Source organism: Sphaeramia orbicularis, chromosome 6 (assembly GCF_902148855.1).
Source record: "Sphaeramia orbicularis chromosome 6, fSphaOr1.1, whole genome shotgun sequence".
NCBI classification, from domain to species: domain Eukaryota; kingdom Metazoa; phylum Chordata; class Actinopteri; order Kurtiformes; family Apogonidae; genus Sphaeramia; species Sphaeramia orbicularis.
Genome location: NC_043962.1, coordinates 56165922 through 56190974, shown reverse-complemented (window position 1 = coordinate 56190974; position 25053 = coordinate 56165922). Strand labels below are relative to the sequence as shown.

The 25053-nt window shown below is 41.6% G+C and overlaps 1 long non-coding RNA gene across 1 annotated transcript in view; it reads right to left on the bottom strand.

Annotated features, from left to right (window-relative positions):
* Positions 1-25053, bottom strand: part of LOC115420427 (uncharacterized) — a 71399-nt gene that overhangs the window by 8282 nt on the left and 38064 nt on the right. The window contains exon 4 of the long non-coding RNA XR_003935542.1: positions 5014-5091. This is a non-coding gene — a long non-coding RNA (uncharacterized LOC115420427). The remainder of the gene's footprint in view (positions 1-5013; positions 5092-25053) is intronic.

Sequence of the window (25053 nt, the reverse complement as noted above, 5' to 3'; positions counted from 1 at the left end):
CCTCCCTGGTGACTGAGCTCGTCACCCTATCCCTAAGGGTGCGCCCAGCCACCCGACGGAGGGAACTCATTTCGACCGCTTGTATCCGGGATCTTGTCCTTTCGGTCGTCCTTTCGAACGTAGATTGACCGGTAAATCGAGAGCTTCGCCTCTCGGCTCAGCTCCTTCTTTACCACAACCGACCGGTACAGCGACCGCATCACTGCAGACGCTGCACCGATCCGTCTGTCAATCTCACGCTCCATCCTTCCCTCACTCGTGAACAAGACCCCGAGATACTTAAAGTCCTCCACTTGGGGCAAAGACTCCCCACCGACCCGGAGAGGGCAAACCACCTTTTTCCGGTCGAGAACCATGGCCTCGGATTTGGAGGTGCTGATCCTCATCCCGCTCGCTTCACACTCGGCTGCAAACCGCCCCAGGGCACGCTGAAGGTCCAGGTTCGATGAGGCCAACAGGACAACATCATCCGCAAAAAGCAGAGATGAAATCCTGTGGTCCCCAAACCGGACCCCCTCCGGCCCTTGGCTGCGCCTAGAAATTCTGTCAATAAAAATTATGAACAGAACCGGTGACAAAGGGCAGCCCTGCCGGAGTCCAACATGCACCTGGAACAGGTCTGACTTTCTGCCAGCAATGCGAACCAGGCTCCTGCTTCGGTCATACAAGGACCGGACTGCCCTTAGCAAAGGGCCCCGGACCCCATACTCCCGAAGCACCCCCCACAAGATACCACGAGGGACACGGTCGAACGCCTTCTCCAGATCCACAAAACACATGTGGACTGGTTGGGCGAACTCCCATGAACCCTCGAGCACCCGATGGAGAGTATAGAGCTGGTCCAGTGTTCCACGACCAGGACGAAAACCGCATTGTTCCTCCTGGATCCGAGGTTCGACTATCGGTCGGATCCTCCTCTCCAGTACCCTGGAATAGACTTTCCCCGGGAGGCTGAGGAGTGTGATCCCCCTATAGTTGGAGCACATCCTCCAGTCCCCTTTCTTAAAAAGGGGAACCACCACCCCGGTCTGCCAATCCAGAGGTACTGTCCCCGACCGCCACGCGATGTTACAGAGACGTGTCAACCAAGACAGTCCCTGCACATCCAGAGACTTAAGGTACTCAGGGCGAATCTCATCCACCCCCGGTGCCCTGCCACCGAGGAGCTTGCCAACCACCTCGGTGACTTCAGCTTGGGTGATGGACGAGTCCACCTCTGAGACCTCAGCCTCTGCTTCTTCTATGGAAGACGTGGCAGTGGGATTGAGGAGATCCTCGAAGTATTCCTTCCACCGCCCGACAACATCCCCAGTCGAGGTCAGCAGCTCCCCACTTCCACTGTAAACAGTGTTGGTGGCGCACTGCTTTCCCCTCCTGAGGCGCCGGATGGTTTGCCAGAATTTCCTCGAGGCCGACCGATAGTCCTCCTCCATGGCCTCCCCAAACTCCACCCAGACCCGAGTTTTTGCCTCCACAACCGCCTGGGCTGCAGCACGCTTGGCCTTCCAGTACCCATCAGCTGCCTCGGGAGTCCCACGGGCCAACAAGGCCCGATAAGACTCCTTCTTCAGCTTGACGGCATCCCTTACTTCCGGGGTCCACCACCGGGTTCGGGGATTGCCACCACGACAGGCACCGGAGACCTTGCGACCACAGCTCCGAGCAGCTGCTTCGACAATGGAGGTGGAGAACATGGTCCACTCGGACTCAATGTCCCCAGCCTCCCCCGGGATCTGGGAGAAGCTCTCCCGGAGGTGGGAGTTGAAAACCACACTGACATCGGGTTCTGCCAGACGTTCCCAACAGACCCTCACAACACGTTTGGGCCTGCCGAGTCGGTCCGGTTTCCTCCTTCGCCAGCGGATCCAACTCACCACCAGGTGGTGATCGGTTGACAGCTCTGCCCCTCTCTTCACCCGAGTGTCCAAAACACGCGGCCGGAGGTCTGATGATACGACAATGAAGTCGATCATCGACCTCCGGCCTAGGGTGTCCTGGTGCCAAGTGCACTTATGGACATCCCTGTGTTGGAACATGGTGTTTGTTATGGACAAACTGTGACTAGCACAGAAGTCCAATAACAAAACACCACTCAGGTTCAGATCAGGGAGGCCGTTCCTCCCCATCACCCCCCTCCAGGTCTCACTGTCGTTGCCCACGTGGGCATTGAAGTCGCCCAGGAGAACAATGGAGTCCCCAGTCGGAGCACCATCCAGCACCCCTCCCAGAGACTCCAAGAAGGCCGGGTACTCTGCACTGCTGTTCGGCCCGTAGGCCGAAACAACAGTGAGGCACCTGTCCCCGACCCGAAGGTGTAGGGACGCGACCCTCTCGTTCACCGGGGTGAACTCCAACACATGGCGGCTGAGCTGAGGGGCTATGAGTAAGCCCACACCAGCCCGCCGCCTCTCACCGCGGGCAACGCCAGAGAAGTGGAGAGTCCAGCCCCTCTCTAGGGGTTGGGTTCCAGAGCCCAAGCTGTGTGTGGAGGTGAGCCCGACTATATCTAGACGGTATCTCTCAACCTCCCTCACAAGCTCTGGCTCCTTCCCCCCCAGCGAAGTGACATTCCATGTCCCAAGAGCTAGACTCCGTGTCCGGGGATCGGGTTGTCGGGCTCCCTGCCTTCGACTGTCACCCAATCCACACTGCACCCGGCCCCTATGATTCCCTCGATGGGTGGTGAGTCCGTCGGAGGGTGGGCCCACGTCGCTCTTTCGGGCTGGGCCCGGCCGGACCCCGTGGGGATAGGCCCGACCACCAGGCGCTCGCATACGAGCCCCAACCCCAGGCCTGGCTCCAGGGTGGGGCCCCGGCTGCGCCGTACCGGGCGACGTCACATACTTTAGATGTTTCTTTTTCATAGGGGCCTCTGAACTGCTCTTAGTCTGGCCCGTCACCCAGGACCTGTTTGCCTTGGGAGACCCTACCAGGGGCATAAAGCCCCCGACAACATAGCTCCTGGGATCATTCGGGCACACAAACTCCTCCACCACGATAAGGTGGCAGTTCAAGGGGGAGTAATAATTAGCATAAATACATAAATACCTAAGTTCAAAGTGGAATACAAAGGGTTAAAAATTGAAACCATTTCAGTGTGGGAGTATTAAAAAGATCATGTATTTGTGAAAAGGTATGTCATTTTGTTGTGAGTTCATGCATTGTATTGTTTATAGAATGTTAAATGCAAAGTGTTTGTTAAAATACTCAGTTAAAAATAAGAATATTAATAATATGGAAAAGTTGTGCAAATGTTTTATGTTTTGTTAAAAAGTAACGAAAATGTATATTTTACGTTATGCGTATTATGAGTTTGGAGAATAGTTCGGGGTCAAGGGGAACAGGAAGTAGGAAGTAGAAGAGGAAAAACCCGGTGAAGACGACGGGCGCGTGCATGTTTGAGAATATGGAATAACACGGACAGTGTATTCAGTAAGAAAAGAACACCAGTTCAGTTCATGAAAGTGGTCGGACAGATCACAAAAGTGACTTTAATGGTGAGAGACTCCGTTTTGAAACAGCACTTCGACTAGAAGTCCAACGTTAAAAAAACCAGAGACTGCGACCTCAGTAAATTAGCTGTATGTGGCTAGCTGTGGACGGACTAAGCTAGCAGGTTTGCTAACCGCTAACTGCAGAAAGTACGGAGACCCGGAGGACCCAGACTGAGCCCACAGCAGCACTGGAGCAGACGGACAGACAGGAGGATTGCCACAAACAGGAGGATTACTGATTACCGGATTCTGGATTTCCTTTTCCCCTGGACATATGGATTAACGCTTCTCGGGAGCTGATGATACAGGTACTTTTTTTTTTTTTTTATTGCCCTATGAGGTGAAGAGGCCATTTCGTGTTAGGCTGCAGCGTACCCGAGCCACGTACAGGCCTGCAACAGTGAACATTTGAGTTATTATTTAAGTTATTATTACTGGTTATTGGAAAAAAAAACAACATTTGATTGTGTAAACAATGGTTTTTGGTTTGTTAATTGAATATTAAGCTAAGTAAATAGTTGAATATTTTTTTTTTATAAATTGTGTGTGTGTTTTTGCATTGTAAATGGAAGATTTAAAGTGCGTACAGTGTGGTTAAATTGCTTACAGTGTTTATAAAAGATTTCATTTAAAGGGTTAATGCTTTAAAAAAAAAAGTATATTAAGTTACATTTCACTAAAAATAGTATAAAAAATAAAATAGAACCATAATTTAAATAATTGTTAATATTGTAAGGGATTACATAGTTAACAAGAACCCAGGTTAGCTAACCCTGTCAAAGCAATGAAGGGCAAAGGGGCGCTACAAGTAGATCTCAAACTAGCTGTCAATCAAACAGGATTCAGCCTTTCGACTGATCCTCCAATCAGCACATGGGATTCTGGCGTCCAGCCCGGCCAAGCTCCGCCCACAGCTCCATTCACCCCCAGAGACGCCCAGCATCCGGGGGCGGGACAACATTGTGGCATTTATCCAATTACCGTCCAGTTTAGAGGCAATGAAAAAAACTGTTTCACTCAGTCCCATTGAAGCCCAGAGACGGACACAGTCTACGGACAAATGCACTGAGCAGAGATGGAGGAGAAAACAGCGCAACGGGAATATATGAGAAGTGAACAACATCACGTCCGTTGATTTGTGATAAAGCTGATTCTGAATGAACTCATCTGAGAGATGAACGTGTTCTAACATATTTGTAGTCAATTGAATGTCAACACAACCATACATATTTAACCATTTAATTTTCGTAATTTCAGGGGAAGCCGGGCCTCCCTTGCAGTCTATGAGAAATTGCCACTGTCTGGGACCTAACACAAAAGTAGCACTGGGTCTTTATGGGTTAAACTGTCCTGTTTTAAATATTTTGAGCTTGAGTTTACCTGAATGCACCATGAGGCTGCTGTTCTTGTATCACACTGAAACACAGACGAGTTTCTTTTTTCCCCTCTTTATATTTTCGATGGTCTTATACAGTTGGTGTGGCGTGGGGTGTACGTCATGCATGTTCATGAGTCCTACCTGTGAAAAGATAACTGATGTATAAGAGGCGGTGAATCATCTTCAGCATCGTCTCTTCAGGATGTTGGTATCCAACGCCTGTACAAAGAACAAAGAATAAACCGAAATACTGTGTTAAAATCACACTGGACTGAATGCTGAACTGTAAAAATACCAAGTTAGTCGACTAAAAATGACATGTTCCTTGAGCCTACAACTGTAGAGCCCTGGAATTTCAAGTGAAAATGCTTCACATTCAAGAATATCAAGTCTGTTTTAACATTAAACCTGGTATTTATTACCTCTGCCAAGGAACGGGGGAGGTTATGTTTTCATCAGGGTTTGTCTGTTTGTTTGTCTGTCTGTTTGTCTGTCTGTTTGTCTGTCAGCAAGATAAGTCAAAAAGCTGATGGGGGGGGGGGGGGGGGGGGCACAGACGACTGATCTTCCTTGGCAGAGGTCTGCACTCTCCAAGTACTTTTCTAGTTAGAAAAAGTGTCATCGGCTGCTTATTCACCTTATGGCCTTTTTCTCCTCATTGTAGGTATAAAATTGAAAGTATAAAAAACTGATTAATAAAACCTAACCTAACCTACCCTAACCTAACCTATCCTAACTTATCCTATCCTATCCTAACCTAACCTAACCTATCCTATCCTATCCTATCCTATCCTAACCTAACCCAACCTAACCTAACCTCGCCTCACCTCAACTCAACTCACCTCAAATAACATAACATAACATAACATAACATAACATAACATAACATAACATAACATAACATAACATAACATAACCAGTAATATGAGTCAGATGTGTACTAGGGCAGAACCTAGTCCATTAAGTATTTCCATTTCTCATAAAGAGCATTAACTTTGCCTCAGTTCTAGTTTCCACAGGAAGTCCTTCCAACGAACTAGATGAAATTATTATTAACACCAGAAATGTCTTCTGTTGATTTGAAGTCAGTGGGCTTTGGGTAGATATCAGAAATGATGTTTTATTTGGGGGCTTTATTCCACAGCTTAAAATATGTCAGTAAATTCTCCAGTGGTGAATTGTGGAGCTGTGATGTGTCTGTCAAAACTATTAATGCAAATACATAAATACACAACTGTTCATAGGAAGGATATGACACACAGATGTCATGTTGATGTAGGTTTTGAATATGCCGATCTATATGTGGCTCAGTATGATTACATTCATGTCAGAATATGGACGAAATACAATTCTCTGACTAAACAAATGGAACAAACAAACAAATAAATCAACAAATTGTTCAAACAACAAACAAAACTTGAAGAAATCAATAAATAAACCAACAAACCAACCAATTGACAAATAAATAAATAAATACTTCAACAAATGAACCATGACTCCAGATGTTGTTGTGTTGAATGTCATCATACATTTAACACATGACCTCATCCACTTGTTCGTCCACCTTTATAGCCATGTTTTTGTCAAACTCTGACAAACTATTAATGTTTATTATGTTTTGATGTTATTGACAAATTTTTATTCTAATTACTTTTGTCATAGTTTTTAAAAATATTTTCTGACTGAGAAAAGTGACAACTAAATAAAAAGTAATTTGCACTATTAAAAACTATGAGAAATATGAAAGAGTGTTGATTTAAGAAAAGATCCAACCTCAACTGAACTCTAATAAACTCTGTACAGCTCATAAAACAGACCCCTGGTTGCATTTTTCATTCAATGAGCAGGAAACAAACCCTCTGTGAACTGTATATTTACGGTCAGGACGTGTTCATGGTGGTAAAAGGAGCTGATAACATGTCAAAGTCTTCACACATTTATCAAGTTTTTATTCAGAACAGAGGGCTAAATGTGGGCCGAGTCCAAGTCGATTCTACCGCCGTTTATTTCTGAGGATGCTGCCCAGAGTCATGATGTCCAATCCAGACAGAGGTGAGTTACTATGGTTACTGGATACGCTTACAGGGTTCTCCTGATTCTCAATAACAAGTTTTTGTTAAGTGTAGAACAGGGGTGTCAAACTCATTTTAGTTCAGGGGCCACATTCACCCCAATATGATCTCAAGTGGGCCGGACCAGTACAATAATACTAGTGAAAAAAGTAAAATTATATTATGATAATGTTTATATCTACATCGTTTCCTTAAGAATCTGAATAATGTGAACAACTTGAAATGTCTTAAGAAAAACAAGTGCTGTTTTAACTATATTCTACCTCAGTTTATCAGTTTATCATTTACACATGTGCATTACAACTTACATTACAAATACACAAAACATTTAGTAACAGGTATAATATTGGTAAAACTGCATTTACTTTTCTGAAGACATTTCACATTGTTCATATTTGTTCAGGTTATTCACATTTTTTGTAAAAGGATAGTTTGTTAATGTAAACATTTTCATGTAATTTTACTTTTTTACACTAAAACAAAGCTAAAATCTGCAGTTGTGTTATTTATAGGTTATTATGACAGTATTGTTCTGGTCTGACCCAACTGAGATCTAATTGGTTTACATGTGTACGTATGGAACCTGAAATAACATGATTTTTACACGATTGATTAATATCTTCAGTGTAATTTTTGCATTTCACAAATTCATCCTATGGGCCAGATTTGACTCTTTGGTGGGCCGGATTTGGCCCCCCGGCCGCATGTTTGGCACCTGTGGTGTAGAATGTAAAATACTGAATAAAATGTCTACCTCAATGCTGAAATTTTCTATTTGTGCACAATTTCATGTAGTCAATTAGAAATGGCCTTTTACTCCACAAACTAAATTAATTCTATCTATCTATCTATCTATCTATCTATCTATCTATCTATCTATCTATCTATCTATCTATCTATCTATCTATCTATCTATCTATCTATCTATCTATCTGTGTGTGTGTATTATTTCTCAGTCTCTCTTCTTCAGATACAACAAAAAGTACTTCAGTTTTTACTGCTGTTCATACTTTACTGTAGTAAACCAAAGTTTCAGTGAAAAACAGCTTCTCTAAACCAAAGTGGTCGTATTTAGCCTGACCTCCTTTTACTCTTAACATGTCTTTAATCCTTTTGTTGACTTCCCGATTTTTGATTCCAGGTTTCATTTAACACATGTTGGATGTTTCTAACAGTTTTTGTTGCTTCTTGTCATGGGGTCAGAGGTCACACTAAATACTGACTTTAACCTTTAACCCATTTAGTTCTGTTTTTTGTGTCTTTTAAGGCTGTGCACAGATTTCCCGTACTTCTTGTCGTATCTGAAGAAAAGAGACTGAGAAATAAATATGCATGTTCATTTTAACACTGCAAAAACAACTACCGTAAATTCTGGACTATAGACCGCACCTGAGTATAGGCCGCAGACCCTAATTTTAGAAAGAAAATCAATTTTGTACACGTATAAGCTGTGCCGGTTTATAAGCCGCGGGTGTCCACCAGTTTCTCATAGACTGCAAGAGAAGCCCGGCTTCCCCTATCATTACGAAAATTAAATGGTTAAATCTGTTTGGTTGTGTTGACATTTCATTGACTACACATGTGTTAAAGCACGTTCATCTCACAGACGAGTTGGTTCAGACTCAGCTTCATCACAAATCATCAGACTCCATGTTGTTCACTTCTCATCCATTCCCGTTGTGCTGTTTCCTCATACGATCTGTGCTCAGTGCATTTCCCCGTCGAAGCCTGGCTTCTATGGGAGTCTATGGGACCGAGTAGAACCTTTTTTTTCATTGCGTCAAAACTGGACGGTAATTGGATAAAGGTTTTCTTTGAGTTCAAATGAAATTCTTCCCTGTGTGTAAATGGGTCTGATATGTGTGAGCTTGCTGTCATATCTACAGGTTGATTCGTTGTTAATATGATGATTAAAAAACAGAAGACAAAAAACGAGGCAATAAAAGGATAGAAATAAAAGCACATTTTCTCTTTCTTTCTTTTTGTCGGTGGACTTATCGGGGTTTCCTTTGGATTCGTGCCGATACGGGATTGACTTGCTTTTGCGCCGGCTGTGGATTCACGGACTTAAAATGACTTGAAAGACACTTGAAAGTGAACAAATGTTTGTTTTTGTTAGAGTAGGACTTTTAATTTATTTTTAAAATATAAAGATTAAAAACAAGTAATTACGTCTGTTGTAATATCATTTTCATTTAACATTACGCACGACGTGCAGTAGGGACGAGATGCCACGGTACTTGGCACCGTGCTGTGGTACCTGGTACCGAGCCATGGTACCGAGCTGAGCTGTGGTACCGAGCCATGGTCCCACGGCGCCATGGCACCGAGCTGTGGCACCGCAGTACCACGGCTCGGTGCCAGGTGCCGTGGCACGACCAAGGTGCCGCGGCACCTCGGGGCCAACGCTAGGTGCCGTGGTACCGCAGTACTACGGCTCCGTGCCAGGTGCCGTGGCACCACGGTACCAGGGCTCGGTGCCAGGTGCCGGGGCACCGCAGTGCCACAGCTCAGTGTCAGGTGCCAGGGCACCGCAGTGCCACAGCTGGGTGCCACCGGTGCCGCGGCACCACCAGCACCTCGAGCCAAGGCACCACCGTGGTGCCACGGCACCTGGCACCGAGCCGAGGTACCGTGGTGCCGCAGCGGCACCGAGCCGTGGTACCGGTAAAATCGTCGTATAAGCCGCAGTGTTTAAAGCATGGGAAAAAAGTAGCGGCTTATAGTCTGGAATTTACGGTAATCTAAAGGACGAGGAAAACTCTTGCACAGTACTGTAAACCACTCTGGAAAAAATTAATATACCTCTGCAATTTCCTGTGAAATCATCATGTGTGCATGTATGACAGCCATTCCATTCCATTCCATTCCATTCCATTCCTGTGTCTGTTGAATTCCAACACAAACACACGTTATTCTACAGAATAAACACTTGATCCATGTCTTATTTCAGAAGCAGAAGTATAAACACCATTACTGTGTCCATCACTATCTTCTTCCAATAGGTTAAAACAGTTCTATTAGTACCACAAAAGTAACCCCTCCAGGTTGCTGCTCTGTCCCGTTCAACCAACAACTGAACATTTGAGGTAACGGGCTCCAAGTTTGGACATATTTTCAGACTGGACTACAACCGCTGATGATGACAAACAATTATGGAGAAATACTGGAGAAATGTTGGACTGAAGTCTGGACCTTATGTGCAAATGTCGTGACAGAACTAGTTATAAAACGTAGCAAATTGTGCAGGTATTCAAACAGGCTGTAGAAATCCACTGTAGTTTTGTCCAGATGAATATAAATATAGTTTTGCAGCAGTTGGAGGGTTCAAATTCAAACTGTATGAACTATTTGGGTCCAAATACACAAAGAAATGAACAAGAGACTAACAAAAGTGGGTTTAGACAAATATGAGCCCTTTAAAGGACGACAGCCCTAAGGAATTCTGTGCTTCAACAAACATTTAGATAGAAACTCACACATCTTTATAATATGTTTTACAATATTTCTAACACACTGAACTCTGCTTTACATTTCAGAGATGAAAAGATTTGAAAGCATTGTTTTGCCTCTGTTTTTACAAGAAAACAAACCTTGAGACAAAGCCATGAAACCCTGATTTTAATTTCATTTATCGATATGTTATTGCACAGAGCGACACATACATGTGCATTAAAGTGTACGACATGAAGAAGATGAGGACAGAGGATGGAGGAAACAGGAGGAGGAGGAGTTAGGAATCGTCACCTCAGACTCAACGAGTCAAAAACCACAAAGAGGAGGTTGATGATGGAGTGAAGGACCATGAAGAAATGACAGATTAAAAACCAAAATCACAGAGGGGTCAGAGTTCAGACAGAAGGGCTGTGATTGATTCAGCTTAATTAGCAAAAAATGTCATTATTATAAAAGTCAGTCGACATACTGTAGATGATTATCATAATAAATACTTTTAGTTTTTAAAAGGATGACTTTTGTTCCTGAGTAAAAATGTATGAACACATATGGTTATTTGTGGTTTATATCATTTATAAAAGACATAAAAAGATAAAAAAAAAAAAAAAATTTAAATGCAACAACAGAAAACACACCCGATAGTTTAACACAAAAGAAATGTGATGCATCTATAGAACTGACAAAAATGAAACATTTTTGAATGCTTTTATTTTCATTCATCCAGTTGCATGAAAACATGCAAGTGGATGAAGATCTCAGGTTTTATTTTAAACAAGGAGTTTTCTTTGTGATGAATAATCCCATTAAAACAATAAAAGAAAGCATTAGTTCAAGTAAAATCCCTCTGTTTTCATTCTCTTTTGAGTCACTGTCACTGATAATGATCATAACAGTAATATAACCATACCATGAAACTGTGACTTCTTCACATAGTTATCGCACTCTGAAAAACAAGCTGCTACTCAATAACAGACATCAGACTCATGCCACTTGACTTTATATCATAAATAAAAAAATAAAAACTCTTGAATGTATCAAGAAATATTGGTTTGAAACATATTTTTGGTTTTGTAGATTCTTAGTTTCTGGTTTGCTGTTTGAATGATCTGTCAATGAAAGAATAAATATCATCTGTTACATTCAACCATCTTCTTCCACTTATCTGGCTCCGGGTCGTGGGGTCAACAGCCTAAGTAAAGAAGCCCAGACTTCCGTCTCCCCAGCCACCTCCTCTACTTCCTCCACAGAGACTCCAATGCTCTCCAGCCAAGAGACTGACGTAGTCCCTTCAGTGTGTCCTGGATCTGAGCCCCTCTCAGATGTCCGAACTCAGCCTACCTCCAAAGGAGGAAACTAGTTTCCACAGCTTGTATCTGCAATCTCATTCCTTTGGTCACTACTCAGAGCTCATGACCAAAGGTGAGAGTAAGAACTTGACTTTTTGGCTCAGCTCCATCTTCACAACAACAGACTGGAACAGTATCAACTTCACTTCCACTGCTACATGTTGATCTCTCACACCATCCCTCCCTCACTCATGAACAAGACCCTGAGATACTTCAACTCCTCCACGTGCATGCCACTCTTTTCTGACTCAGAACTATGGCCTCAGCCTGAAAGGTGCTGATCTTCATCCCAGCTGCTTCACACTTGGCTGAGACCCACCCCAGCACAAGATGGAGGTCACAGCTTGATGAAGCCAACAGGATTATATCATCTGCAAAAAGCAGAGATGTGACCCTGAGGCTGCCAACTGGACATCCTCTGCTCCCTGGTTGTGCCTGGAAATTCTGTCCATAAAAATTATGAATAGAATCGATAATAAGGGGTAGTCCTGTCAGAGTCCAATCTGCACCAGGAAAGAGTCAGACTGCTTTAACTGCCGGTAATGCAAACATTCATACAGGGACTGAATATCCCATAGCAACAGGTGATGGACCACATACTCCGAAGCACCCCCCCCAGAGGATATCCATGAGGGACACAGGCAAATGCTTTCTCAAATTCTACATTACACATGTGGAGTGGTTGGGCAAATTCCTATGGCCCCTCTCTCATCAGTCGATTGTGTCTAGAGTATCAGATGCAGTAACAGTGGACAAAGGTGGGAAGGGACACTGTCACTGTCTCTTCCTCGCTTATCCTAACCAAACTTGTGATTACTTTCTTTATGCTCTATAAAATTATTTGCCCTGTGATGGTTCTTGCAGGTCTAGTAAGACTTTATAACTACGCAGCTAAGTTACTGGGCTGCTTCTGTTGGTGAAGTGCTGTGTACCTGCTACATTCTGTCATCAACGCTAGCTACAACTTGTCACTCCATCTGCTGATGATGGGAGTGTTTCCCTGTCACTCCTGACATTGTCCTGCTGTTCCCCCTGTGTTGTCCCATTGGGTCGGACTGGAGATTGTTTCTGGTCCACTGGTAGCAGATCCCTCCAGGCTAACATCTTCCTTGGTTTGCTCAATACTGACCTACTCCACCTCACAGCTGCTGAAAGTCAATATCCACTCCATCTCATCATGTGTTTCCATCATAAAACAATATGAACTCCTTCACAGATTTTGTTATGCTCACAGATGGTCATGGAGAAACTTTGTGTCCAAGTGAATTGTATCGCTGGAATCATTGCAAGACTGCCCTGCTAGGGGCAAAATACGGAGTGGATTCCAGTCTGCTCCGACCCATTCAGAGGACCTCTGCTAAACCAAACATCAAAATGGAGCTTTTTAACGTGCAGTCCCTGACAAATAAATCCTGTCTGATCCATGGTAACATCCTGGAGAAAGATCCTGATGTGCCTCCTGAGACCTGGCACCAACCTGAGGTCTTCTCCCTGAATGAAGCCCATTCTTCTGGATACATCTACCTTCAGATGGCACTGGCCAGGGTGGTGGTCTGGTGGTTATTTACTGTGAAGTCCTGAAACTGACACTTCTGTCTGTACCTGATGTGTGCTCATTTGAATATCTGCCATTCAAATCCAAACCCCCTTCTCAGATCAACATTTTACTTATCTACCGCCCACCTAATCCACACCCAGCCTTCATCGCAGACATACATGATCTATATCTACATCTATAATTCCTCTTCCCTCATGGCAGCTGATTTCATTCAAATACTGGACTGTTTCACTGTCTGCTTTGCCTTTGCTTTGCTTTGTCTTCTCCCTCACCATTCCACAGCTCGTCAGTGTAATCAGTTCCACCTGTTGCTCCCAGTCTTTGTAGCATGCATGACTCTCCAGCATTTGTCTTTGGTCTGATTCCCTGGTTTTGACTCAGCCTGGACCTGACTACCGGTAAACCCTCTGACTCTGACTACGTGATCTACATGTTTGTTCCCTGGTTCTTGTTTGCCTGTGGCTGTGTGGTGCTTCCCATTTTGGACGTCCCTGAGAGTGAGCTCTGTACCTTCTGTGGCCATCTGAACCTCCTTTTACCTTGATATCCAGACAGTGAGAGTGCTACGTGCTTCCTTCACCTTTCTGTTTTCCTTGACCCATTGCCATGACCTGTTATTGATCCCGTCTTCTCGTCCCTACCCCAATAATCCCAACAGTCTTCTGCTCCTGACCGGTGTTTCCTGTTCTCGGCTTCTGCTTTTCTACAAAGACTGCTTAACAGAGGTCTCAATCAGCCTACACTTTTGGCTTAGTGGCAGTGATTTTGCCTGCCACGTGGGAGATCTGAGTCCGGGACATGCATCTGCTCGCCTGAGCTCTCCCACAGCTTGGTTATCTGTGAAGGAACTAATAAAGATTTTTGGAACTGTTACTCATCAAAGGTTGTCTGCACTTGGGTCTACTCTACATCGCATTGTGGCTGGCCATCTGTCACTCTCACTTGGGTGTGTATTTTTTCTGTTTCTGATCCTTGGTACTGTACAAATCAAGTCTCTGCTGGTGTATGATGGCAAACCTCTCTTTGATATCCGGTATAATGTCATAGTTCTAGATCTGTTTGGTCACGGTGATCAGAAAACTTTGCTCCCACTCCTATTGGGAATCCTGACTCCCCTGCACTGGGCCCTACCCTCCCAGTAGAAGCCCATTGCTGCGGTAAGTGCAGTGGTCAGCTGGTGAAGCTGAAGGCCTCCTTAACGTTCTTTTCTCATTTCTCAGACGGGGTGAACTATTGCTTCACTTTCATGTGCCCTGATGCTTCTTCAAGCCAATCTACACCCGCCGGACCTGGCTGGGGATTGGATGGGATCGGATGAGGGTTTTTTGGGCCCGAGGCGCCTGCTCTCCGTGGTTCCACCAGCATGGGGTGAAACCCAAGAACCTGCCGTCACTGCTCCGGGCTCACCACAAAACCCAACTTTTGCCAACATTGGCCTGGTGAGTGCCAGATCACTGGTAACCACTGGTAACCACTTTTATCATGTCTTGATGATATTAAATAGCTCTTAACCTTTTAAATTTTCAAAGAAAAAGACTGTTGATGGTGTTTGGTCCCAATGGTACCTGTGAGTTACAAATCTGGGTTTTCAAATGGACAGTGGTTTTAACTGGATCACCAAATCAGTTCAATGGAGAACTTCATTTTTTTTTTCTCTTGAGGCAGTTGGCAACACACTTTGAAACAGTAAACCATGCCCTCATCACATCTCGGCTGGATTACTGTAATGCACTTTATTTTGGTGTCAGCCAGTCTACACTCACTCATCTGCAGCTGGTTCAAAATGCCAGTGCTCCTCTTTTGGCTGGAGTACATTATTCTGATTTTGGCCTCGCACTTTTGCCTATGCACTTTAAGGTTCATTTTAAGATAATTTCATTTGTTTTCAAATCCTTGAGTGGATTCCCTATGCTCCTGCTCCGTCCCTCAGGTCATCTGACCAGCTGCCCCTGGAGATACCAAGGTCTAAGCAGGAGCTTAGAGGGGACAGAGCATTTCCTGGTGCTGCTCCTAAATTATGGAATGACTTCCCTTTCCACGTTAGACAGGCTGCTTCACTGTCTGTTTTTAAATCTTGTCTTTAAACCTATTTTTACTCCTTGGCTATTGACCCAACATGAGACTCTGCTTTTGTTTTAGTATTTGTATTATTATTTTTTATTGCTTTTATTGTTTTTACTATTTTTATTGTTTTCTATTATTTGTTTTAGAATTCTGTTTTTATGATTGATGGACAGCTCTTTGTTTCAGCAGTGCTTGTTCTTAAAGTGCTTTATAAATAAAGTTGAGTGTCCAGAACATATGGCTGCAAATGTGATGAAACAACCACAAAGTCAATTGTTGACGTGCGGCCAAGGGTGCCCTGGTGCCATGTGCACTATGGACACCCTTGTGTTGGAACACCACCATTAAGCCCACACCTGTGGAATAAAGTCCAGCCCTTCACCAGAGAGGTGATGTTTTATGTTCCAAGAACCAGTTTCACCAACTGGAAATCAGACCATTAAGGTCTCCACCTTCAACTGTTGCCCCATCCACATGACACCGGACCCTTTCTACCGCTCCTGTGGGTGATGAATCCACAAGAGGTTGGAACAATGTAGCTCAGTTGAGTTTGGTTCAGCCAGGACTCGTGGTTAAAGACCCGCCTACCAGGTGCATACGAGCCTCTCCCTCAGGCCTGGTTCCAGGGCAAGACCCTGGTTTCCCCGATCTGGTCAAGGTCACAGGTTGCTTAGTTGTCTTGTGCCGCATTTCCACTACATGGAACCAGCTCGGCTTGACTCGGCTCAACTCAACTTGGGTACTAGGTCTTATTCCCGGAGACCGTTTCCATTATAGGATACTACCAACTTTACAGTACCTGGACGTCATAGCGACGTGGTACATTACTTCCATGTCGTCTGCTCAGAGAGTCGCTGATAAACTCACTCGTTGCGCCAAGCTCATGCTGAATTTTTACGTTGGCCATCAAAGACTGAATCTCCTCCGACCATGGTGTAGTTTTGCGGGCTGTCATCATGTGGATTAACCTACCGCTATATTTACTGTCAACTTCCACATCTGTTTTTTGTAAAAAGGCGGGTCACAGAGAAAACTCTCTGACCAATCAGTGGTCTGCAGTGTTTACACGTCACATTTTAGTATCTGTTCATTCATCTTGAAACCTCAGCGGAGGTGATACCAAAAAACTAGTACTGGGTACCAGATTCCAGGTCCTTTTTCGTAATGGAAATGCCAAAAGGCCGAGTCGAGTCGAGTCAAGCTGGTACCACGTAGTGGAAACACGGTATTAGTCACACCACGTCAAATCAAGAACATTAAACAACATTGACAATAAGTCAAGATATGAGAAAGTAACACTGGAAACAGAAAAGACCAGACAACAAGCAGGAGACTGATCTCATGAAACAGCGTTGTATACCAGTTCCTATGGCTATACATATGCATTTTACACCTTTCGCATGTCTTTCAATGCCATTTGATCGTATGTCAATTTACGCCAAGTTCTCCATTTCACATAACCCTAACCCTCAGTGTGTGGTATTTGATGCATTGATTCAGGTTGGACAGGGGGATAGTAATGACGTGAACATACGCGGACAAAGCTTATAATGCGAACAGATAACACTCCAATTAAAAATGGTGTGTATATTTACGCAAGTCATGATATCACGTTGCAAACAGAGTGTTTGCAGTGTAACGTTCAGAAACAGCGGTCTGGTCCTTTCAGGCATCACCTGAACCCGATTGGAGTGAAAAATGAGGTGCTGTTGATTTCTTGCCTGCTGCAGTGTTTCTGGTGTTTCCAAATGTTTGCGCATGTTACGACCCATAGGTGGGTCTGTGTGTCACTCTGTGGGTGTTTCCTTTTTTTCTGTGCGTGAGTGGTTAATGTGTCACAGGTGCTGAGCCAGATCCTGCACCCGGATTGGACCAGCTGCCGGAGGTGAACCAATAAAGATTGCAGAGCTGGGCCGGACCAGGGTTGCTGTTTCCTCTACTCCCAACCCCGCCTTCATCCTGTTGTTTGTTCCCGGTTTCAGCAGTAGGGGTGGGCTGCCCGTCTCTTTTGTCTCATTTTCTCCTGTTTTTGCAAGGGAGGTTAGTCTCTGTATTTTGGTTTCTTTTCTTTGCAGGTCAGCTTTGTTTCTTGGTTTAGTAAAGTTTTGTTTGTTATTTTGGCCAGAGCCCACCCTGAAGTTCCAGCTGCCTTTTTGTTCGGTTTTCATTATCTGTATTATGCACTTTGTAAATAAATCACTTTTTTGTGAACATGAACAACCCACGTCCGGGGTTTCTCTCTGTGGCTTGGGAGTGAGGAAAGGTGTCCACTCTTTTCATGTTGTGTCCTTGGGTCCCCTAGCCGGGGTGTAACAGTGCACACATATGAAAATCAAGGTCTAAAACTAAATCAAATTACTTATTTTTTTTCTTGTAGTTGGAACCCCTGGGCATTTCCCAGTGTTAAAGAACCAGGAAGACAGGCTCCTGGTCAATGTGACTGTGTCTTAGGGTGTGTTCACACCTGCCTTTTTTGGTACGTTTAAAATGGACCAGAGTTCGTTTGCTCCCTTGGTTCAGACCTTTCGGACTGGTGTGAATAAAAACCACCGAACTCTGTTCCGGACCAAAGAAGCGAACCAAGACCCAGCTGAAGAGGTGGTTTCTGTGCGGTTCCATACGAACCCTAGTGCAGTTTGTTTGAGGTGTGAAAGCAGCCTGGACCCGATCCGACACAGTTGTTTTTTGTTACTATAGTGTAAATGGTGCATTATTAGTTCCTATTGTCACTGTAGAAAGGCAGAGGTCAAAGGTCAAAGCCAGTATCATTTTCGTTTCTGTTCCGGGTAACTGAGCTTCAGTGTGGGTATGGGGTGGATTCAGTGCTGATGCAAAACAGTAACATGCGGACATTTCATTTTCAGAACTCCGGTTAGATTTGTCTGTTTTGCTTGACAAGAAAAATAATAAACGACTTCATCACACCCAGCAAACTTTACCTGCGTTAAGGAATTCTGTCTCTGGCTAAACTGAACGGTGATATAGGATAGATAAACATAGGCAAGCAGTACGGAGCACAAATGCTTTTGGAGAACAGTCTGATATACTAGCAGAATTCCAACTTCAGACCTGTTACGTCTGCGTGAAAAAGAGCAACAGTCACAACATGATGTGTGCAACTGAGCGCTGTCCTCCGTAGACATCTGTCTGTGTCTTCGTCATTGAGCAATGAATTCTACAATATTGTGAACCTGACGTTGCATCAAACGCTCTCGCTGCTCAAACATTTGTGCAAACGTCTGCATCTGTAAAAACCATATCACTATGACGATAACAGAAACAGCACGCAAAATTTCCATGATTCTCTCCTTTCACTTTGGACTGAGCGCTTTAATCGACACACCTCATTTCTGTCCAATGGCTGAACGACTGCAGCACGTGGTTTTGTTTACAGATTTTGGTCCACTTACAAAAATGTACAATGTGAAAGCGAACCGCACCAAAAAAAAAAAAAAAAAAAAAACACATTTGGCCCGGCCCAAAGCAAGTGAACTATCGGACTTTCCTGGTGTGAATACACCCTTAGTCTGTCCTTAGACTGCTCTGAAACTTGTCCTTCATTAATCTTTTTCATTTATTGGACATAACTTGACACCTACTGTAATTTTTTGTGGTGTACTTAAAATGTTTGTATTGTCTTGACTTACTGCAACAGTGTCTAAGCTGCTTCTGTACCAGCACATTTTTCATTTCTATGAGGATTTCACCTGCTTAAATAAAGGATATATATTTATAAATGGGTGACACGGTTTTGCAGTGGATAGGTAAGTAAGAAGGTCCTGGGTTTGATTCCAACACCAGTCGCTGGGGGTGGGACCTTTCTGTGTGGAGTTTGCATGTTCTCTCTGTGTCTACATGGGTTCTTTCTAGGTTCTCCAGCTCCTCCCACCGCCCAAACACACGCACCGATAGGTTAATCTAAATTGCCCATAGGTGTGGATGTGACGGTGGTTGTTTGTCTCTGTCTGTCAGAACTGTGATGAACTGGTGACATGTCCAGGGTGAACCTCGCCTTCACCCATAAGTAACTGCAATGTAAAAAAAAAAAAAAGTAATTTAACAGAATTTTCACTGTTTATTTTACAGATTTTTCTGTATTTTTAAGATACAGGAAAATATCAATGAAATTCCAAAAACAGACTGTGATTTTACATGTCAAATGTAAAATAACATGAAAAAACTGTAACTGTGAATAACCAAAAAATTTCCATTTTTTAAAAGATTTTTTTTTTCCCCACAGAAAAATACAGTTAAAATACATTGGCAAATGTATTGTAATTTCAAAAATATTTATTTTCTATTTATGAGATTAAACTGTTAATTTAAAGTTTAATACTGTAAAAAAAATAAATAAAACAAGCTAAAATTACTGACAATGAACCGTTAAAGAAGTATTTGTTCTGTAAGTTTAACAAGACTTGTTTGTTAATTGACAAATATCTCGTGTAATTACAGGAGGTTTCACAACAAAAATGTTGAATAAATGTATTTTTGTGAATGTGTAACATGTGTAAGCACTGATAAACTGTCCAAATACAGTTTTTATCAGTGGATTGGACAACTGAGTCTCACTGAAAATTATATATGTATATATATATATATATATATATATATATATATATATATATATATATATATATATATATATATTTACATATATATATATTTATTTATTTATTTATAGGTAATTTGATTGTTTTAATACATGCAAATATTCTTTATTAAACATTAAAAAGTCAAAAACATATGCAAAATCTCATGTGAAGTTAGGGCAAAAACTGTATTTTAATTATGGAAAATTACCATATTTTCATGAGATGGTTATTTTCTGTTATTTAACAGTATTTTTTCGGCGCCTCTGCTGCTGGAATAATACTGGGTTTTTTCATGTTTTTTTTTTGTTTGTTTGTTTGTGGTGTGGGATAGGCTCCAGCGACCCCCGTGACCCTAGTGAGGATAAAGCGGGTTCAAAAAAATGAATAGATATTGATATATGACCCTAAATGTTTGACAAACCCAGTGAAACTCTCTAAATGTTTTCACCCGCATGAATTAACGGCATCATAATCGAATCATCAGATTAACGTTCAGATCTTTATCGTTTTCACTTGTTGTGTCTTTTATGTTTTGAATTTTTCTGCTACTAACTTTGTATTTCTAAAAGCCTGTTTCTGTGCAGTTTCTTGTGAGTCACCTCAAATCACAATAATGGACTTTTTCTCTGAATCACAGAGCTCTAACCTGCATGAACAGCAGACATGCATGTGCAGACGGATATGTTCAGACGTATGACATGGAGGACGTGTCCGCCATTGTGCCAGAGACAATCTGACTGATGGACTCAAATAATGAGTGGAATGAAAGTGTGATGATGCAGAGGTGTATGTTGTGCATCACACGTGTGCTCCTGTGTGCAGCAGCAGCAGCAGCATCAGGCCTCCAGCTCCGAACAGCTCTGAAATGCTGCTCAGCTAAAAATAAATAAAAGGCTCGAGAGAGAGAGAGAGAGAGAGAGAGAGAGAGAGAGAGAGAGAGAGAGAGAGAGAGAGAGAGAGAGAGAGAAAGAGAGGGAACGAAAAGCGAAGCATTGTGCACCGTGAGTCACGACCAGAAGAGGAGTGACGACATACATGGAAACACACACACACACTGTACGACCGGGACCTGCAAAGTCCACATGTCTGGACCACATTTTGACAAACAGAACCATTATTACAATGGGCCGCTCATCAAGTCTCAGTCACAGTTCATAAAAACACTTGAACCCAAAAACAACAGGAGCACGTCCATTACTGCTGGGACTGTTGGCTCTTTGAAGGGAGCCGTTCAATCAGGAGTCGTTCACTGAAAAGAGCCGTTCAGCAGACTGGTTCTTTTAGTTTTTTGCATTATTTTGAAACACCAATGTTTTAATGACTAAATATGCTACATGTGATGATTGACATTCCATTTTAAAGATGTTTAATTGGCGTGGCAGTAAATATTATCTCACCGTAAAAAAGAATCATTAGTTCAAATGTGTGGGTTAAATCCATGACATGAGAGGTGACATTAGACAAATGATGGAACTGGACCAAAAACATCCCAGTACATTATGTGGACTAGTCTGTAGAATAAAAATGAAGAAGAAAATAAAACATTTTCTGATGAAATAACATTTTATTCTCCTCAAAACAAGAACAATAAATGTGTGTAAACATACGGAAAAAACTGCACAAAACACAGCAGTGATTAATTACTGCAATTCCAGCACTGAAATACCTAAAAAACTGTGTGCAAATAAAATACTTCAAGTAACAATGCAAAATACCTGATATCTCTGATGTAAACATCCAAATGACACCACATCAGGAGTTCTCTCACTTCTACTCTGTATATAAAGCCAATGCCTCCCCAGTGACACTAAACTGACAGGCAATCAGACACTCCCTCCTTCAAGAAAAAAAAAAAAAATGAACAGCTCTTTACAAAGACTCGGTTCCCATCGTTCATTTCAAAGAGCCGTTCAAAAGATTCAATTCGTTCGTGAACGTCACATCACTAACGTCCATCAGTGATGCTGTACTCTGTCTGCTGCTCTACCAGGGATGTAAAGATTACAGGTATGATGATAAACCGCGGTAAAATTCCCAACAGTTAGTATTACCGTATAAATTCTAATTATCATGATAATCGTGTTTGATTACCGCACTTTGAAAGAGAGAGAGAGAGAGAGAGAGAGACTATCTATGAAAAAGAAACTAAAACAACTCAAACTCTATATGGAAAATGGTCAAACAATGGTCATAAGGTTCCGTCTTTAATGCACATTTGTATGTTTGATGTTTACATGTTAATATTTGAATGTTTCTGCAACAGAAAGTACATTGTGCCTATTATTTTATTAGTGTTTTTTGTTTGTTTTTTTTCAAATACAACGTGGTTAAATTATCTGTGTGTGTATCAGTACTTTTTGAACATTTTGAGCACATTTCAACAATACCGCGATAATAATGATAACCGTGATAATTTTAGTCACAATAACCATGATATGAAATTTTAATAGCGTTACATCCCTACGCTCTACCTTTCTTATTTTTAACATTAACATTAGTTTTGTGAAGATTTCGAAATGAATTGTGATTCTCTCAACATTTAACCTTTCTGAAGTGATTTATTTATTTGTTTATCCTCTGCAATTTTTTTCAGTGAAAAACAGGTATTTTTCTATATTTAACCCTTTCATGCATATGGTCACTACAGTGGATGGTTCTTCTCCAGCTGTTCTCTTGTATATTCATGTATTTTGTTGTTTTAGTTCCATATCAGCCAACACAGTGGACACTTATGCACCATCCTATACACTGTAATTCATACCATTACTGTAACTTTGCTGTTCTTGATAAACCTGATCTGCACTAACACGTTTTAGGGTAAATTCATTGTTTATTGTTAGACCGTATTTAAACCTTTTGCTTTGTTTTGTTTTTTCAAACATAAAGGTTTTTTTTTTTTTTTTTTTTTGCATATTATCTCCATGAAATGAATAATAACTAGTATTGGAATATGTTAAAATGTGAGAAAACATCAGATTAGCAGCATTAAAAATGTTTTAATTTCATTGTTTCCATATCACTTTCTGCTATTGGGTTTTATATATATATATGTTTTTTTGCTTCAACAATTAAATGCATGTTGTACCTGAGTGGACATTTTTGGAACTAGATGAAAAAAAAACCTCGATCACATTGTTTTTTTTTTTCATGCCAAAGGAGGAATAAAAACACTCAAGAAAAAAAAATCTTGACTAAGGTTTTCATTATTCATGTATGAAAGGGTTAATTTACCAATCATGTAGATCACGGGGGTCAAACATGCGGCCCACAGGCCAAATCCAGCCCGCCAAAGGATCCACTCTACACTCTAAGAAATAAAATGTTGGAATTTGTTGGATTTAATTAAAAATGTTATGCAACTTGTTCCACAAAATATAGTAATTTAAATGTAAAAAGATGTTGCAGATATTTGCAAAGATAACCTACTAATAAATCCAAAGTAATTGTGTCAATAAATCTAAAATAAGGTGTTGCTTTAATGCTACAACTTAAGAATTACATTTTCTAATCAACAGTATTGGTTTGGATTTACACACATTTTGTTGTAGATTTAGTGATGGGAAGTCCAATTCTTTGAACTAACTCGATTCTTTCGCTTCGTTCATCTGTTGTGAATCGATTCCAAAACGATGCAGGATGGTTTTTTTTAAATGAATCGATTTTTTAATGACACGCTGATTTAAAAATGTCTGAGTTTTTTTGGTCAAAGAAACAGAAAACCTGTGTTAAATCCACACAAATACAGCAGAAATTAACCCTTCCATGCGTAGCGGTCACTCCAGTGGACAGTTCTTCTCCAGCTGTTCTCTTGTATATTCATGTATTTTGTTGTTTTAGTTCCAGATCAGCCAACACAGTGGACACTTTCCCATACACTGTAATTCAGACCATTACTGTAACTTTGCTGTTCTTGATAAACCTGATCTGCACTCACATGTTTGAGTGTAAATGAATTGCTTGTTATTGTTATTAGATGTAATTAACAGTTTTGTTTTTAAACCAAAAAGTTTTTTTTTTGCCTATTATCTCCATGAAGTGAGTAGTGACAAGTATGTTAAAATGTGAGAAAACGTCTGATTAGCAGCAGTAAAAATGTTTTTATTTCATAGTTTTCACCCACTATATCAGTAAATACATGTTAAAGGAAAAATAAAATAAAATAAAAATGTTTCTTTGCTTCAAAAATGAAACATATGGTGTCCAGCTGAGTGGACATTTTTGCAACTCCATGAAAAATAGGTTCAGTGGAAAATTTTCAGTCACATTGTTTGTTTTTTTTCATGTCAAAAGAAGAGCGAAAACACTCAGGAAAAAAAAATCTTGATTAAGGTTCTCATATTTCATACATGAAAGGGTTAAAGTATGCTAAAATGTGAGAAAACCATCAGATTAGCTGCTTCAAAAAAACATTTCATAGTTTTCACACAGTATATCACTTTCAGATATTGCATTTTAAATACATGTTTGTTCGTTTTTTCAAAAATGAAACGCATGGTGTCCAGCTGAGTAGGCATTTTTGTAACTCCATAAAAAAACAGGTTAATAAAAAATTTCAATCACATTGTTTTTATCATGCCTAAAGAGGAATAAAAACACTCAGAAAAAAAAATCTTCACCTCATAATTCATGCATCAGAGGGTTAAAATCTGTTTCTGTAACATTCTTATCAATATCTAAAAACAATGATAATTTGTTTCTGAGTCCTAATGGTTTCTACTTCATGTGAATAAATTAAATGTATTCTTGTCTAAAACATAAAGAGGCTGATTATCACACATGTTTCAACTCTACCAGGTTTCCAGTTCAACTTTAATTCCACTCTTACAGGAATGAAATTGATCAACAAAAGATTTATTTAAATAGAAATGTCTGTTTGTTTTAATGTAAGTCTGGTAACACTTTATAATAAGTCCACACTATGAAGTATTAGTTCAGCATAAACAAATACTGAATTCATCATTTCTAAAGCATATTTCTGACATGAAGACTCATTAATATATGGTTTATCAGCACAGTTATAATGGTTTTACATTCACTCATGCAGTTTGTTTAATAATCCCATGTGCTGTGTCTTTCCTTTGTTAGAATAA